Source organism: Mastomys coucha, unplaced genomic scaffold, assembly GCF_008632895.1.
Source record: "Mastomys coucha isolate ucsf_1 unplaced genomic scaffold, UCSF_Mcou_1 pScaffold1, whole genome shotgun sequence".
In the NCBI taxonomy this organism is placed as follows: Eukaryota; Metazoa; Chordata; class Mammalia; order Rodentia; family Muridae; genus Mastomys; species Mastomys coucha.
The window spans coordinates 43772108-43788036 of NW_022196891.1; the positions used below are offsets into that span (position 1 = coordinate 43772108).

A 15929-nucleotide genomic window follows, 5' to 3' on the forward strand; every position below is an offset into this window, starting at 1 on the left:
GAGTCTTTTGGTGAAGAACATAGCTGCTTTTTGCCCTTGTTTTAAGAGTCTATCTGAGGCTAAGGTAAAGAGATTTATATTAATTATTTTGACAAAAGAAGTCTCAAAAGGCCCACCAGAGACTTTGTTCTCTGATTTAGTCTTGTGAATAGAGTTTCAATGAAAAGGAGCAAGCTGAGAAAGGAAAAATAAAAAATGTATGATTCACATAGTAAAGGTGCACCAGTAAGTGAAATGGATCTGGATACTATGTTCAAGTGGATAAACAGATAATGAATTATTGACATTGGGGCACAATCCCACCTAGCTAAGCTTAGGTCCAAGCAGGATCATGTATACCTTATCAGGGGACAGAGGCAACCAGATTACTGAGTTCAAGGTCAGCCTGATATGGAGAAATTTCCAAGTAGAAAACATGTTAAGTCTAGTCTAGATTTTGATCCCAGCAATCAGGAGAAAGAGCCCTGCAGATATCTGAACTCAAGGTCAATCTATGAAGTAGGTCTAGCACAGCCAAGCTTAGTCAGTGAAGGAGTTGAAAAACAGAAAGCTGATGATAATATAATAGAACAAAGGGGCATGTTACAGCTCCAGCAAGCAGCAGAGCTCAGCAGCTTTGGCCATACAGTTCTGGCTTTAGAATCAAAACCAGAAGGGACTACTGGGACAATTGATGCTACTTAGCTCGAACTAAGAAACTAGGGGTGACTAAAAAGAGGCCGACACCACTGAGGTCAAATATGGGGTGGCTTTTATGATAGCACAAAGAAGCTGTGTTCCAGAGACAGCTAAGATTGTACCTCCTGCTGCAGCTGGTGTTGGTAATGTGTAAGGATCACCAGGTGGTTTTGAAGATATGAAGGGGTCATGGAGAGCATGGGTTGGCACTGTGAGAGGCCAGGGAAGGCCATTGGTGAAGGTGCAGCCTCAGTTGCAGATGAGGAACCAGGCCTGAAGTGTTCCTGCGAAGAAACTGAGGTTTGACACCATGAAGAGAACCTATGAGAAGCTATCGGTGAAGCCTAACTGCAGTAGAAGACTTCAGTGTATTGGAGATGCCAGTACCATAGGATGATCACCAAGAACAGCAGGAGCAGTGGAGTAGAGTCAACCAGAGCTCAGATTGCAACAGAAAACAGAGCTGTAGATGCTATCCAGGCCCTTTGGTCCCAGATCATGTGTGGATCCCAGACATTAGGATAAGAAGCTGTAGCACTGAAGTTTCCTTGGAGACTCCAAGGTGTTTGAGGTGCCAGGGCTGTGTGGTCTCTGCTGAGGAAAACTGCTGACAGGGAGTGGAAACAGCCCAGGAGAAAAAAAAAATTGTTGCAGTTAATGAAGACGATAATGGAGTTGGAGATCTTAAGACTACTTTGACATCAGATATGGAGATGCATAGTTGGGAGTTTGGCAAGCTGGTTTTCTATCTTGCTTTGGAGATTACAGTTAAGTGATTTGACAAATCTTAGAAGAGACTTTCAACTTTGTACTTCAATATTATTGAGACTGTTATAGACTACGGGGGATTTGAAATTGGAGTATATGTATTTTACATTATACTGTGTTTAGGTATGGCCCCCGTAGACTCAAATATTTAAATAAGCTTACAGGTTCCAAGGGGTGGAATGTAGTTTAAATGAGCTTGGCCCCGGCAGTGGCATTATTTGGAGATGTAGCCTTGTTGGAGTAGGTTTGGTCTTATTGCAGGAAGTGTGACACAGTGGGATTGGGTTTTAACATCCTCTCCCTAGCTGCCTGGAAGCCAGTCTTCTAACAATCTTTAAATGAAGATGTAGAACCCACAGCTCCTACTGCACCAAGCCTGCTTGGATGCGGCCATGCTCCAGCCTTGATAATAAATAATGGACTGAATCTCTGAACCTGTAAGTCAGCTCCAATTAAGTATTATCCTTAGAAGAGTTACCTTTTTCATGGTGTCCATTCATAGCATTAGTTACACCTAGGAGAGATAATCACAAACCAAACTCCTTATTTCCCTGTGTGTCACATTCTTCTTGCCCCCTTTTTAACACTTATACCTGAGACTTATGTGTAGCAGTTTCATAGTAAATGAAATTCTTTTTGACTGGGATATACAACTCTGAATTTTGATTATTTGGCATTGTCTATCATGGAATCCTATGCTATAAAAAGATTCCCTGATAAGGAGTGAGAATTACATTTATCTGTAGATATGAGAACAAATATTTAGAATATACTTATGGATTGTACTGCTTCAGTAAAATGGCAATTTTTTGTATTTCCACTGAGATCTATGGCTTTATTAACTCTAGGTTGTTCGCTAGGCTCCCAGTGACAAACATGACTTTGTTCTAATTGAGAAGGCATTTAGTCCAAGTAGAGAGCTGTGGTATAGCAGCACTGCAACCTTATGGTTAGAGTGCCAGGCTGTTAATTGTTGTGATTTATATTTATCATGGCTAGCTAGGGCCACTGGTGATTTCACTATCTGGAAGCTTACATGGCACCTCTGTTACCATAAAAGCTAGTCTTTAGGAAGAAATATAACAGGTCAGTTCCAGCCCAGGATATAGGTCTTTTTCCTGTTAATTAAAAAAATGTTTCTGAAACGGAAATTGAAACATACCTACCCCCTATGCACCAATTCAGACAAGAGAAGTGTGTATGTGTGTGTGTGTGGGTGTGGGTGTGTGTGCATGTGCGTGCAAATACCATATATCTATGTATATATGTATATATATAATACACACACATATATACATATATACATACATATATACACATATACATATATATATACATACATATATATATATATATATATATATATATATATATATATATATATATATATATATATATATACATATATACATATATATGAACTGGAACCCATACCTGTCTCTGTCATTTTCTTATTTTTATTATTATCCCTTAGAAGCCTTTCCATTTTAAAACAAATAATACAAAGTAGGGTGCGTCTTGATAGGAGGAGAGATGTGGAGGAACTGAAAAGAGTAGAGGGAGGAGAAAGTGTAATCAGGATGTATTATACAAAAACATATCTATTTTCAAAAATAGAAAAGTAACTGTTCTTCAAGATATTATTTTCCCATAACTGATGGTGTATTGATATTTTTCTAATCAAAGAAATTAAGTTACTTCTATCTTAAAGTTATATGAACATTCATATAGTTATATCACACTAAAACTGCTTAGAAGTTACACTTAATGCAAATGCTTACATGAACAAATATGAAATTATATATATATATGTATATATGTATATGTGTGTATATATAATAGAAATATGTATATACATATATGTATATATAACTTTGTATGTATATATGTATGTGTATTGTTGTATATGGAACATATCTATATATGCACATATATATGTACATATATACATATGTATTTCTCAGTGGTGCTACCCTGAAAAGCTCTGAAACAATGAACAATGTTTGGTGAGGTGTAAACATTTAAAATAAAGTTTGAGACTGGTTATATGTGGCAAGATGTGGATGATGCCAGTGTGTAGTAGAAGCTGTGAATATACTAAAAATATAGACAATATTAGAGTTCAAACATCCCATTATAGTAGGGACTTTTCCAAAATTTGACTTTTAATTTCATATGTCTTCATGTAAGCATGCCTTTAATCTTAGCACTTAGGAGACAGACAGACAGATTTTCGTAAGTTCAATGCCAATGCCAAAATGGTCTACATACTGATTGCCAGGACAGCTAGAGTTGCAGAGCAAGACCCAGTCTTAAACAAAACTAAGATTTTCACAGTGAAATTATTGGTTGTTTGTTAAACAAGTACATGAAAATTTTAGTGTGCATTAAATTATTGGTGTGATTACTAACAAAATGAACTCGGATATTATAAATAATTAAAAATAATTATAATTACAAATAATTATCTCCTAACTCATAGCCTATTTCTTGGATGAGTTAAAATTTACTCCATTCATAAATTCTGTTGTTTATATTAGTCAAGTCTTACGGCTGTGCTGAGCAAAAGCAATTATTTTGTATTCAACTTTGCATATTATGTGTGTATGTCTAGCTTTTTTTTTTTTGGTCTACAAGTCAAAGGCTAGGCTTTGATGGACGTTGGTTTAGCTCTATGGGTCTGCTTCAGAATAGGAGTCAGCAGGGATTGCTGCAGGCAGCTGTGGGGTGAAGTTCTGCTCAACATGTCTGGTCAGGCTCCAGGCTGAAGGTAAAGCAGTTGCCAGGAGGAAATTTTCATTTCACAGATGATGACCAGACCCCCTAAGTAGTCAAATCACTCGAGTGTGCAGTGATCCTTCACTTACATCCAGTTGCTTCCCACTCGGTTACGCAACACAAATTACTCAGTCAAGCTCACAGTCATATGAGACAGGGAAATGCATCTTCTTGGAACCAGGAAACCTGAAAAGTTTTTTTCTACACTTCTAAAACTAATAACTTTTGAAAAGTTTTTACTCTTAACAAGTATGCTATGAGTTTTCATTGGTTAAATATCTTTAGCAGAAGTAGAAAGAGTAGAGACAAAGGTTGGTAGTCCATGCTAATATCCTCAACTGAAAGGCAGTGATAACAAAGAACAAGCTCTTCTGTCAGGGAAATGATATTTCAATGCCTCAATTTGTTCTCACAGAGAAAAAATGATCAAGAAATCAATAAATAAAGCATTTATGATTGCTCCACCATATTTTAGAGGCACCATACATATTTTGTTAATATTCAGACACAAGGACAAAAATGACAAAAAGAAAAACAAAATTATATATTAGTCCTTTCAAACTCAGTTTATGTGTGTCACAATAATAAAAGTAAAAGAGGTCATCAGTTTGACGGTGGGGAGACAAAGGCAAGGATGTAGGAAAAGTACAAGGGGTGGGATCTGAGGAAAGAAAGTGATGTAATCCTATTTAAATAAATAAAAGAACCTCACATTTTCACACAACCTCATTGAGTCTCCAAATAGCCATATCTATGACTGAGGCACCGTTGCTAGTCTTCTGCTTTCACAGAGGATCATAACCTACAAACAATGTTTTTCATGGCCAATTGTTTGGCACTAGCAAACATGGAGCTCAATAAACAGTGCTCAAAACACTGAAAAATTCATATTGAAAAGTCTAGCATTGTACTATTATGTGTATTTTTTTATTTTCTTGGATATTTCCTTTATTTACATTTCAGATGTTTTCCCCTTTCCAGGTCTCCCCTTCGGAAACCCCCATCCCATCCCCATTCTGCCTGCCTCTGTGAGGGTGCTCCCTGACCCACACACTGCCATCCTCCCACCCTGGCATTCCCCTACCCTGGGGCACTGCTTTTTGATTGCCGAGGCACTGCTACAGCACTATATATCATTTTTATCAATATTAAAATAATATATTAAATGCATAACCATATGGCTCATCTGGTTGCTAGCTTAAAATGTTTCCTTTAAAATTTTTGTAGTATAATATCTGATTTGAGTAAGGCTCACTTCATGAACTGGAACCCATACCTGTCTCTGTCATTTTCTTATTTTTATCACTATCCCTTAGAAGTCTTTCCATTTTAAAACAAAATCACAAGGTAGGGTGCTTCTTGATAGGAGGAGAAATGGGGAGAAACTGTAAAGAGTAGAGGGAGGAGAAAGTGTAATCAGGATGTATTGTACAAAAACATATCTATTTTCAAGAATATATATATATATATATGTATATATGTATATATATATATATATAATTCTCAGCAGTAAAAACAAAAAAATCATAGCTTTAATTTCAGAGTAGAAGATAGATTTATCTGACTAAGACTGGAGCAAGAATATCATAACAAAGCAAATGTCAGGAAGGCCTTTTGCTAAATATCAAGTATTTGGATTTTCTGAGCTCCGAGTGCAGTAAGCAATATCACTGTGTGTGTATTTGGTCATCTTCCTCATTCCCTCATTGGAATTATGGGTCCAGCAGAGGAAAATGGAGTTACAGTGCCTGAAACTATTGCTTTGAATAAAAACTGCCTTTTGTGGTTAAGAGTGCTTTGATGACTTCCAAGAACATGGAAAGCTAACTTGTTGATATGACCACAGAGAAAATCTTAGACCTGTCAGGGTCTTGACCACATGCCCAAGATTCAGCAGATAAAGAAAAGATTTGCTCTAAACAAGGTTTTCTGCAAAAATAAGCATGATTCTCATAGTTTTCTGAATACAAGGAATAAAGTTTTAAGAAAAACTGGAGTGCCTATATACTAAACTATTAAGTACTAAATGAAACATTTGTACAGAGTCATTGAGGGCATTAAAAATTTTATGAAAAATATTAATTTTAATACTTATGAATTGATAAATACAATACAAATTTTTTTGAGACAGGGTTTCTCTGTATAGCCCTGGCTGTCCTGGAACTCACTCTGTAGACCAGGCTGGCCTCGAACTCAGAAATCTGCCTGCCTCTGCCTCCCAAGTGCTGGGATTAAAGGCGTTCGCCACCACCACACAGCCAAAATTTTTTATTTATGTAGCATTCGATATTAACTAGTTATATGTCACAAGTTTATTATGCTTTTTTTTATTAGATATTTTCTTTATTTACATTTCAAATGATATCTCCTTTCCTGGTTTCCCCTCCGAAGAAAAAAGAAACAAAAAACAAAAAACCTGTTCCCTCCCCTCTTCCCCTGCTCACCACACCACCCTCTCCCACTTCCTGGCCCTGGCATTCCCCTACACTGGGGCATAGAACCTTCACAGGACCAAGGGTCTCTCCTCCCATTGATGACCGACTAGGCCATCCTCTGCTATACACATGCTGGAGCCATTAATCCCACCATGTGTACTCTTTGGTTGGTGGTTTAGTCCCTGGGAGCTCTGAGGGTACTAGTTAGTTCATGTTGTTGTTCATCCTAAGGGGCTACAAACCCTTCAGCTCCTTGGGTCCTTTCTTTAGCTCTTTCATTGGGGACCCTGTGCTCACTCCAATGGATGGCTGTGAGCCTCTACTTCTGTATTAGTCAGGTACTGTCAGAGCCTCTCAGGAGACAGCTATAACAGGCTCCTGTCAGCCAGCACTTGCTAGCATCCACAATAGTGTCTGGATTTGATGATTGAATACGGGAAGGATTCCCAGGTGGAACAGTCTCTGGATTGTCCTTCCTTCAGTCTCTGCTCCATAGTTTGTCTCTGCAACTCCTTCTATGGTATTTTGTTCCCCCTTCTAAGAGGGAACGAAGTATCCACACTTTGATCTTCCTTCTTCTTGAGTTTCTTGTGGTTTGTGGATTGTATTTTGGGTATTCCGAGCTTCTGGGCTAATATCCACTTATCAGAGAGTGCATACCATGTGTGTTCTTTTGTGACTGAGTTATCTCACTCAGGATGATATTCTCCAGATCTATCCATTTCCCTAAGAATTTCATAAATTCATTGTTTATAATAGCTGAGTAGTACTCCATTGTGTAAATGTACCACATTTTCTGTATCCATTCATCTGGGTTGTTTTCAGTTTCTGGCTATATATAAATAAGACTGCTATGAACATAATGAAGTATGTGTCCTTATTACATGTTGGAGCATCTTCTGGGTATATGCCCGGGAGTGTAGTAACTGTGTCATCTGGCAGTACTATGTCTAATTTCCTGAGGAACCACCAAACTGATTTCCAGAGTTGTTGTACCAGCTTGCACCAGCAATGAAGGAGTGTTCCTCTTTCTCCACATCCTCTAGCACTCCACTAGCATCTGCTGTCACCTGAGTTTTTTTTTTCTTAGCCATTCTGACTGGTGTGAGGTGGAATCTCAGGGTTGTTTTGATTTGAATTTCCCTGATGACTAAGGATGTTGAACATTTCTTTAGGTGCCTCTCAGCCATTTGGTATTCCTCAGTTGAGAATTCTTTGTTTAGCTCTGTACCCCATTTTTAATAGGGTTATTTGTTTCTATGGGGTCTAACTTCTTGAGTTCTTTGTATATATTGGATATTAGCCCTCTATCAGATATAGGATTAGTAAAGATCTTATATAAAATGCATCATGCTCTTAACCTTACATAAAATGTATATGTATATATTTGTTTATAAACAGGTTTAAAAATAAAAGTATAACATTTGATTGGGTATATATTTTAATAGTACATTACTTATACACTAGTACATTATATTCCATTGTATAATAAATCTCAATAAATTAAAAATCTTATGTACCAGAAGAAAATAAGTAAAACATAAATGTGACATAAGAAAATTATATAGTGGATACTGACATGCGAAGTTTTTTCTTAAACACGATTTAATTTTAATGTTTTATATATTTATTGTCTGGTACTTTGTGTTGAAATAAAGTTTTTCTATACACAAACCTATATACTTTATAAGTTATTTCATGGTAACCCAAATGTTATATCTGTGTAAGCATACAATATCAGTGTTACTTTTCTTCATAAGAAATGACCTCTCTAGTCAGTGTTAGGAAAACAGTATACAAATAACAGTGGATATGTTTAAAGACCCACAAACCAGAGATTAAAAAATGGTATTTTATGAATAATTATGTACCAACACTAATTATATATATAAAATAATGTGACTTGGCAGTATAGAATACTCTGTGAGCATGCAGAAATTGTGGCCAGAGAACTGAATAGAAATTAAAGAAGAAGACAGTGGGTCTAAGGCTATTTCCCATTTTCTCCTCTGTTAGATTCAGTGTGCCTGGTTTTATGTTGATGTCCTTGATCCATTTGAACTTGAAGTTTGTTCAGGGTGATAAATATGAATCAATTTGCAGTTAGAATATACCATTTGTTTAAGATGACTTTCTTTTTTTCATTGTATTATTTTGGCTTCTTTGTCAAAAATCAAGTGTTCATAGATATGTTGGTTTATTTCAAGATATTCGTTTTTTATTCCATTGATTGGTCTGTCTGTCTCTGTAACAATACTTTGGAGTTTTTATCAATATTGCTTTGTAGTATAGCTGGAGAGCAGGGATGGTGATTCCTCCTGAAATTCCTTTATTCTTCAAAATTATTTTAGCTATCCTGGGATTTTTATTTTTCCATATGAAGTTGAGAACTGATCTTTCAATGTCTGTAAAAAAGAGTGTGTTGGAATTTTGATTGGAATTGAACTAAATCTGTAGATTGCTTTTGGTAAGATGGCCATCCTTACTAGGTTATTTCTATCTATCCATGAGCATGGGGGATTTTTCCATTTTCTGAAGTCTCCTTTTATTTCTTTCTTCAGAGACTTGAAGTTCTGGTCATACAGATCTTTCACTTGCTTGGGTAGAGTTACACCAAGAAATTTTATATTATTTGTGACTACTGTGAAAGAAGGGTATGATTTCCCTAATTTCTTTCCCAGCCTGTTTACCTTTTGTATAGAGGAAGGTTACTGATTTGTGTGAGTTAATTTTGTATCCAGCAATTTTGCTGAAGTTGATTATCTTCTGTAAGAGTTCTCTGGTAAAAATTTTTGAAGTATCTTATGAATTCTTTTATATCATCTGCAAATAATTAGATTTTGATTTCATCCTTTCCAATTTGGGTCCTCTTGATCTCTTTTTCATTGTTTTATTGCTCTAGCTACGACTTCAAGTACTACATTGTATAGATAGGAAGATAATGGAGAGTCTTGTTTTGTGTTTGATTTTAGTTGGATTATTTCATGTTTCTCTACATTTAACTTGATGTTGGCTATAGCTTTGTTGTACTTTGCTCTTATTATGTTTAGGTATATGCACTGAAATCCTGATCTCTCCAAATATTTTAACATGAAAGAGTTTTGGATTTTGCCAAAGACTTCTTCACAATATAATGAGACACATTGGCACAGGAGAACATTTCATGAAAACAACCCCAATGGTTCAGGCTCTAGGATCAAGAATTGATAAATGGAACGTTTTGAAACTAAGAAGCTTCTGTAAGGCAAAGAATACTGTCAATATGTCAAAAGGGCAACCTACAGACTGGGAAAACATCTCCACTAACTCTACATCTTGTAGAGGCCTAGTATTCAAAATATATAAAGAACTCAAGAAGTTAGATGCCAAAAAGCCAAATAACCCAATTATAAAATAGGGTAGAGAGCTAAAGAGAGAATTCTTAACAGATGAATCAAGAATAGCAGAGAAGCACTTAAAGAAATGTTCAACATTCTTAGTCATTGGGGAAATGCAAATCAAAAGGATCCAATATTCTACCTTTCATCAATCAGAATAGCTAAGATCAAAAACTTAAGCAACAGCTTATGTTGGCTAAGGATATAGAGAAACAGGAATTCATAGTTGGTAGGATTGCAAACTGGTACAATCACTCTGAAAATCAATCTAGCAGTTCCTCAGAAAATTGGAAACAGTTCTATCTGAAGACTCAGCTATACTGCTCCTGTGCATATAACCAAAAGATGCTCTAAAATATCATAAGGACAAATTTTCTACTATGCTTATAGCAGCTTTATTCATAATAATCAGAAGCTGGAAACAACCCAGATGTCCCTCAACAGAAGAATAGATACAGAAATGTATATTTAATTTACACAATAAAAAACTATTCAGCTATTAAAAAATGAGGACACCATGAATTTTTCAGGCAAATAGATGGAACTAGAAAATCTTCTAAGTGAGGTAACCCATTCCCAAAAGGACATGCATGATATATGGTATTAGCCAAAAAGTACAGAATACCTGTGATTCACCCCAAAGACCCTAAGAAGTCAAACAAGAAGGAAGGCTCAAGTGATGATGTTTCAATACCACTTAGATGGGGGAACAAAATAATCCTAAGAGGCAGAGGGAGGGAAGGACCTGGGTGGAAGTGGAGAGGGAAAATGGGGCAGGATCAGGTATGGGGGAAACAAGAAAGAGGTTCAGAAGGCTAGGAGAATGTATGAAAATGTGCTGTTGTCAGGGGTAGGGCTGGGGGAGAAACTCTAGAAAGTGCCAGAGACCTGGCAGGTATATTGTTTCTAGGATTCAAGGTGGGTGAAATGCCCAACAGTGAGGAGATGGAACCCGAAGAGGCCACCTCCAGTATTTAGACAAGAGCTACAGTAGAGGAATGGAAAGGCCAACCAACCTACAAAATTTTGACCCAAATTTGTTCCTGTCTAAAAGAAATGCTGGGACAAAAATGGAGCAGAGTCTGAAGCAATGGCAGACCAGTGACTGGCCCAAATTGGGATTTATCCCATTTGTGGGCACCAAATCCTGACATTATTCCTGATGCTCTGCTGTTTAGAGACAGGAGCCTAACATGGCTATCTTTGTGAGTCTGACTGAGACAGATACAGATATAGCATAGCATTGGATCGAGGACTGCTATGAAAGAGTGAGGGGAAGGATTGGATGAACTGAGGGGATGGCAACCCCATAGGAAGAACAACAGTGTCAACTAATCTGGACCCTTGGGTGCTCACAGAGACTGAGCCAACCAAAGAGCATACAAAGGCTGCTCCAAGGCTTGCAGCACATATAGAGCAGAGGACTGCCTTGTTTGGCCTCAGTGGGAGACTATGCCTAATGCTATAGAGACTTGATATCCCAACATGGGGGATACTAGGGCAAGATACCTTCTCAGAAGCAAAGGGGAGGGGGAAAAGAAATCTGCTAAGGGGGGAGGCAGGAAGAAGCAACATTTTGGATTTAAATTAAAAAATAATTAATTAATTGATTTGAAAGTTCATTATTACAATGTATAAATAGCTATGGAAGCTCCACATCTTTCAGTTACTGAAAGAGATTTAAGGTCAACTTTTTTTAATACCATAAATGAATGTACGCATAAAATGCCCCCATAGCAAAGATAATGTAGTTTCAGCACATGGCTTACCTTTTAAAAAAGTTATCTCATGACCAAAAACATGGTGATTGTAAAATGAGTTCTCAAACTCATCAAAAATACTATGTTCATTATGTACCAAGGATGAGTATTTTTCATCATTCATTTTAAATTTAATATTTAATTGATTTATATAATTGTACATGTCAATAGAATGCAACATAATATATTTCATATAAGATAGTAGAGGCCCTTGCAGACCTAAATGATTTAGATTAATATGTAAATAAGATTGAGGGAAACAATGAATAAACAATAGAAAGGGAGCCGGTCTCCTCCACCCCGTTCCACTGTTCTTTCCAGACAGGTTCTGACTCTACTACATCTCCACTCATTTTTTGCCAGGTTATCCCAAAATGACATGGTCCAGCATACCAGTTTGAAAGAAGACTTTCCTGGCATCCTGCACCTGGGACCCCAATTTCCTATTATAACAAGTTTTCTCCCTTTTTTTTTTTTTTTATAGAGCTGATACTGGTGAGCAGCCCAAGCTTCTGCCTAGGATTCCTGAAGATGATGTAGCAAGATGTGCCCTCCTAGAGTGACTAAAGAAAAGACAAACTATTGGACTGAAGTCAGGGACCCTTATGGCTGAATTAGGGGAAGGATTGAAAAAGCTGAAGGGGAGGGCGACCCCATAGGAAGACCAGCAGTCTCAACTAACTCTGACCCCAGAGACCTCCCAAACTGAGCCACCAACCAGGCAACATACATGGGTTAGCCTGGTCCTAGACCTCCAGCACATATATAGCAGAGGACTGCCTGATCTGGCCTTAGTGGAAGAAAATGTACCTAATCCTTGAAAGACTTGAGGTCCCAGGGAAGGTAGAGGCCTGGCAGAGGGGATCATCATCTTGAAAGCAAGGAGGAGGAATGAAATGAGGAACAATGGGAAGAAGGTGTATGATGGGCGGCAGTGGCTGAAATGTAAATAAATAAAACATTTTTTTTAAAAAGGAGGTGGTACATCCTTTGGCAATCAATTTATAACTAAGTAAAAGCTTAAGTTCTAGATCCTTCCAAAACATAAAGTATATGTTTATTCAAAAAGAGAAGAAAAAAAAACCTAAATGTAGTGGTAAAGAGATTTTTAAAGTTTTCAAATATAAACAAGACCTCACATAAAATAATAATAAAACAGTTCAGAGGGTATAGATTATCTTGAGTTAGTCTGAGCAGTGGTGTGTAAGTTTAACCAGCATACATTTTTTTTTCTCAAAGTACCTTTGGGGTTGGTTATCTATAGTTCCCAACAAAGTTTACTTTCAGCAGTCAGGTGTGGCTGCTGAAAAAGCCGGGTCACATTTATGGCCTGGAGTCTGTCCCAGCAGATGACATACACAGGCAAGAATGAAGCCTTTGTGACAGAGTTGGGTGAAGATTGCAAGCCATTTGCAGGAAGGTTGCCAGATGCTATTAGGGAGAGGAGCCTGGAAGCCTAGTGGGAAAAACAAAAGAAAACAAACAAACAAACAAAATAAAACAAAAAACTGGCAGTAGTAATAGAAGATTAATTGTGGTAGTGTTGCCAACTTTTATCCCTTTTATTGCTATCTTGGAAAAGCAATTAATAGAAGTGTGCTTTATTGAACCTTGCTACTGTTTCTTTCTTAGTATTCTCTTAACTGACAAAGACCAGTGTTAGTTGGATTGAATGTTCATTGTCCTTTAGAGATTTTGCCCCTTAAAAAGGTTCTATAACATAATGCTCTAAGCCTTCAGTTTTTCATAGATTTGTAAAAATTTCCTGAAAGAACAGTAAGAGTTAAGTTTAAATGAAGATACTCCTAATGGGTGGGAAAGGACACACACATTTTTTTAATTAAAATAGTAGTGTCAGGAGTCCATCACTTTCTTATGCATTGACTGACACTGAGGGCTGTAAAGCTGCCCAAGCATAACACTATTGTCAGTATTTTTGGCTGTGCCAGGAATAAGTGGATTATTGAAAATATGGTGTACTTTTGGCAGAATAGAGAAAATAGGTGGCCACTGAACTAACAGTCCCTTCCTTACTGACTGCCTTTCATAGGGCCAGAATTTGGAGATGCAATTACTATTTTATTACAATGGATGCAAATTCAAGTGCCTTTTAAGCAGTTCTCTTCCTACTAGCCTTGATCTGTCAGGGTTATGCAATCTCTTCAGAGTCAGAATGAGTGCCTCTACTCCAGAGCTCACTCTCCTCAGAGCCCAGGGAACACTACAGGACTTAGTACTGCCCCTTTGCAAGGACAATGTAAGGATGTAAGAGCCAAAGACACTGATTGTTGTCTAGCCATTTTCTCCTAAATGAAACATTTCACTAAAGCTCAGGAAGAAAACAAAGCCAAAGGTAATTCTCAGGTAATTCTTGAAACTTGAAAATCCCAGAAGACCTGTCCCAGATGTAGTAATGATTGCTGGGAGAGGAGAGTTTCCCACCAGCTGGGCTGCCAGCAAGTGGTCGAGGGAGCCCCAGTGATTCCGCTTTTGTGAGGAGTTGCTCACACTAAAGTGGCCTCTTCATGATGTTGCTGCCTTTCTGTGTTCTATGTTCCTATAAATATCTCTGGTTGTCTGGTCTGGCATCAGTGAACTCTATGAGACAAATAGGTGTGTCTTCATGTCTCCACAATAGAAAGATAGTCCTACAACTGCTCACCGGAGCATTTGCTGAGTAGGTGAAGCATAATAATCCAAATAAAAAGGTTACTGTCACAATGAATATCACATCCTCCAAAACTATCAGTCTTAAAAAATACAACTAAGTACAATGATTTGTTTTACTTCTGCATACCTATATGTTTATTAGAGGCAGTGATCCAATAGTTTAATGCAGAATGTATTCATTTTGAAAGCCAGGATATACTGGCAATACTGCTCATATCTCACTGGTTGAAAAACTTATAGATATTTAATACTTCATTTTGAAGTCATTAGTTGAAATTGTTTTGGAGCAAATAGATTGACCGTTTTTGAACAATCACTAGATCTAAAATATCCAGCTGTATATAATAAATCTTGTATTATATAATATAAAAGCATTCAATGTTAATTAATTCAGGAATATATTAAAAGCTGTAATGGAGCAATTAGCTCAAGAATGTAAACAGAGATAGGAAGAAAGAGACAGAGGCAGAGACAGAGATTCTCTTTTAAAACATAAAACAATATATTTAGTAAACCCAAAAAGAACCATCTGAAAAATACTTAGGAAATACCATTTAGTTATTGTAATAATTTAGTGGGATTCAGAATTAGAATTTTGCAGTGTTAGAACCATAATTCACAGCTATGAGTAAGGGCTTTGAAATGTGCCTTATACTTGAAAAATGTGGAGTATATTTGTATCCAATAACTTAAATGATGGTGCTAGGCAGTTCTGGCACAAGAACTCAGTTGTGTTTACAAGCCTGGCTATTCTGTAAAAGGCACACACTGAACTCTCATTTCTTTGCTTCAGGGCATCAGTATATAACTGTTTCCCAGTGTCACACAATGTTTTCCCTAAAAATACTGAAATGCAATTGACAAATTCTCTGCTAGTTTTAAAATGGGGAACATGTTCATTCCTTTTAGCACAATATGTGCTGTACATGACATACAGCCTATATCCAGAATGTGTTGTTTAAGATTAGTTTTCAGTGAGTAAACTGATTGTTAAATGACACAAATTCCTTGGAAATTACATTTTCTTTCAAATTGGTCTTCCTGTTTACCTATAATTTACTCAGCTTACACTTAAATCAGTTTTATTGATCAGTCTAAAACTCCTGTTAGATCAATTTTGTGAACACTTGAGTGTCAGGATAGATGCTGGACAATACTCAATTCAACAATTTTCATGCCAGCATATATCTATGACATCTCTTTGATCACCTATTTCTTAGTCTTGTTTTCTAAAACCTTCTTAAAGTTTCCAGTTCCAAGAAAGGCTAATGACACCCTTAACAGATCTACAAGATACTTGTAATAGCTGTTGTTGAGTAGAATAATAGATTTGATTACTAAATCAATCAGTTATTTACTAAAAGTTCTCATGTCTTTTTATGGTAAAAGAAGAAAAGGAAGGAAAGTTATTGTATCTGAAGGAATAAACATATACACAATATATTTAGACATTTCAAATTTTG

General features: G+C 36.8%; 1 long non-coding RNA gene across 1 annotated transcript in view; it reads left to right on the forward strand.

Annotated features, from left to right (window-relative positions):
• The window catches only part of LOC116070474, a 44148-nt gene extending 31711 nt beyond the window's left edge, over positions 1 to 12437 (forward strand). Inside the window, exon 5 of the long non-coding RNA XR_004110414.1 lies at positions 12281 to 12437. This is a non-coding gene — a long non-coding RNA (uncharacterized LOC116070474). The remainder of the gene's footprint in view (positions 1 to 12280) is intronic.
• The last annotated feature ends 3492 nt before the right edge of the window (positions 12438 to 15929 follow it).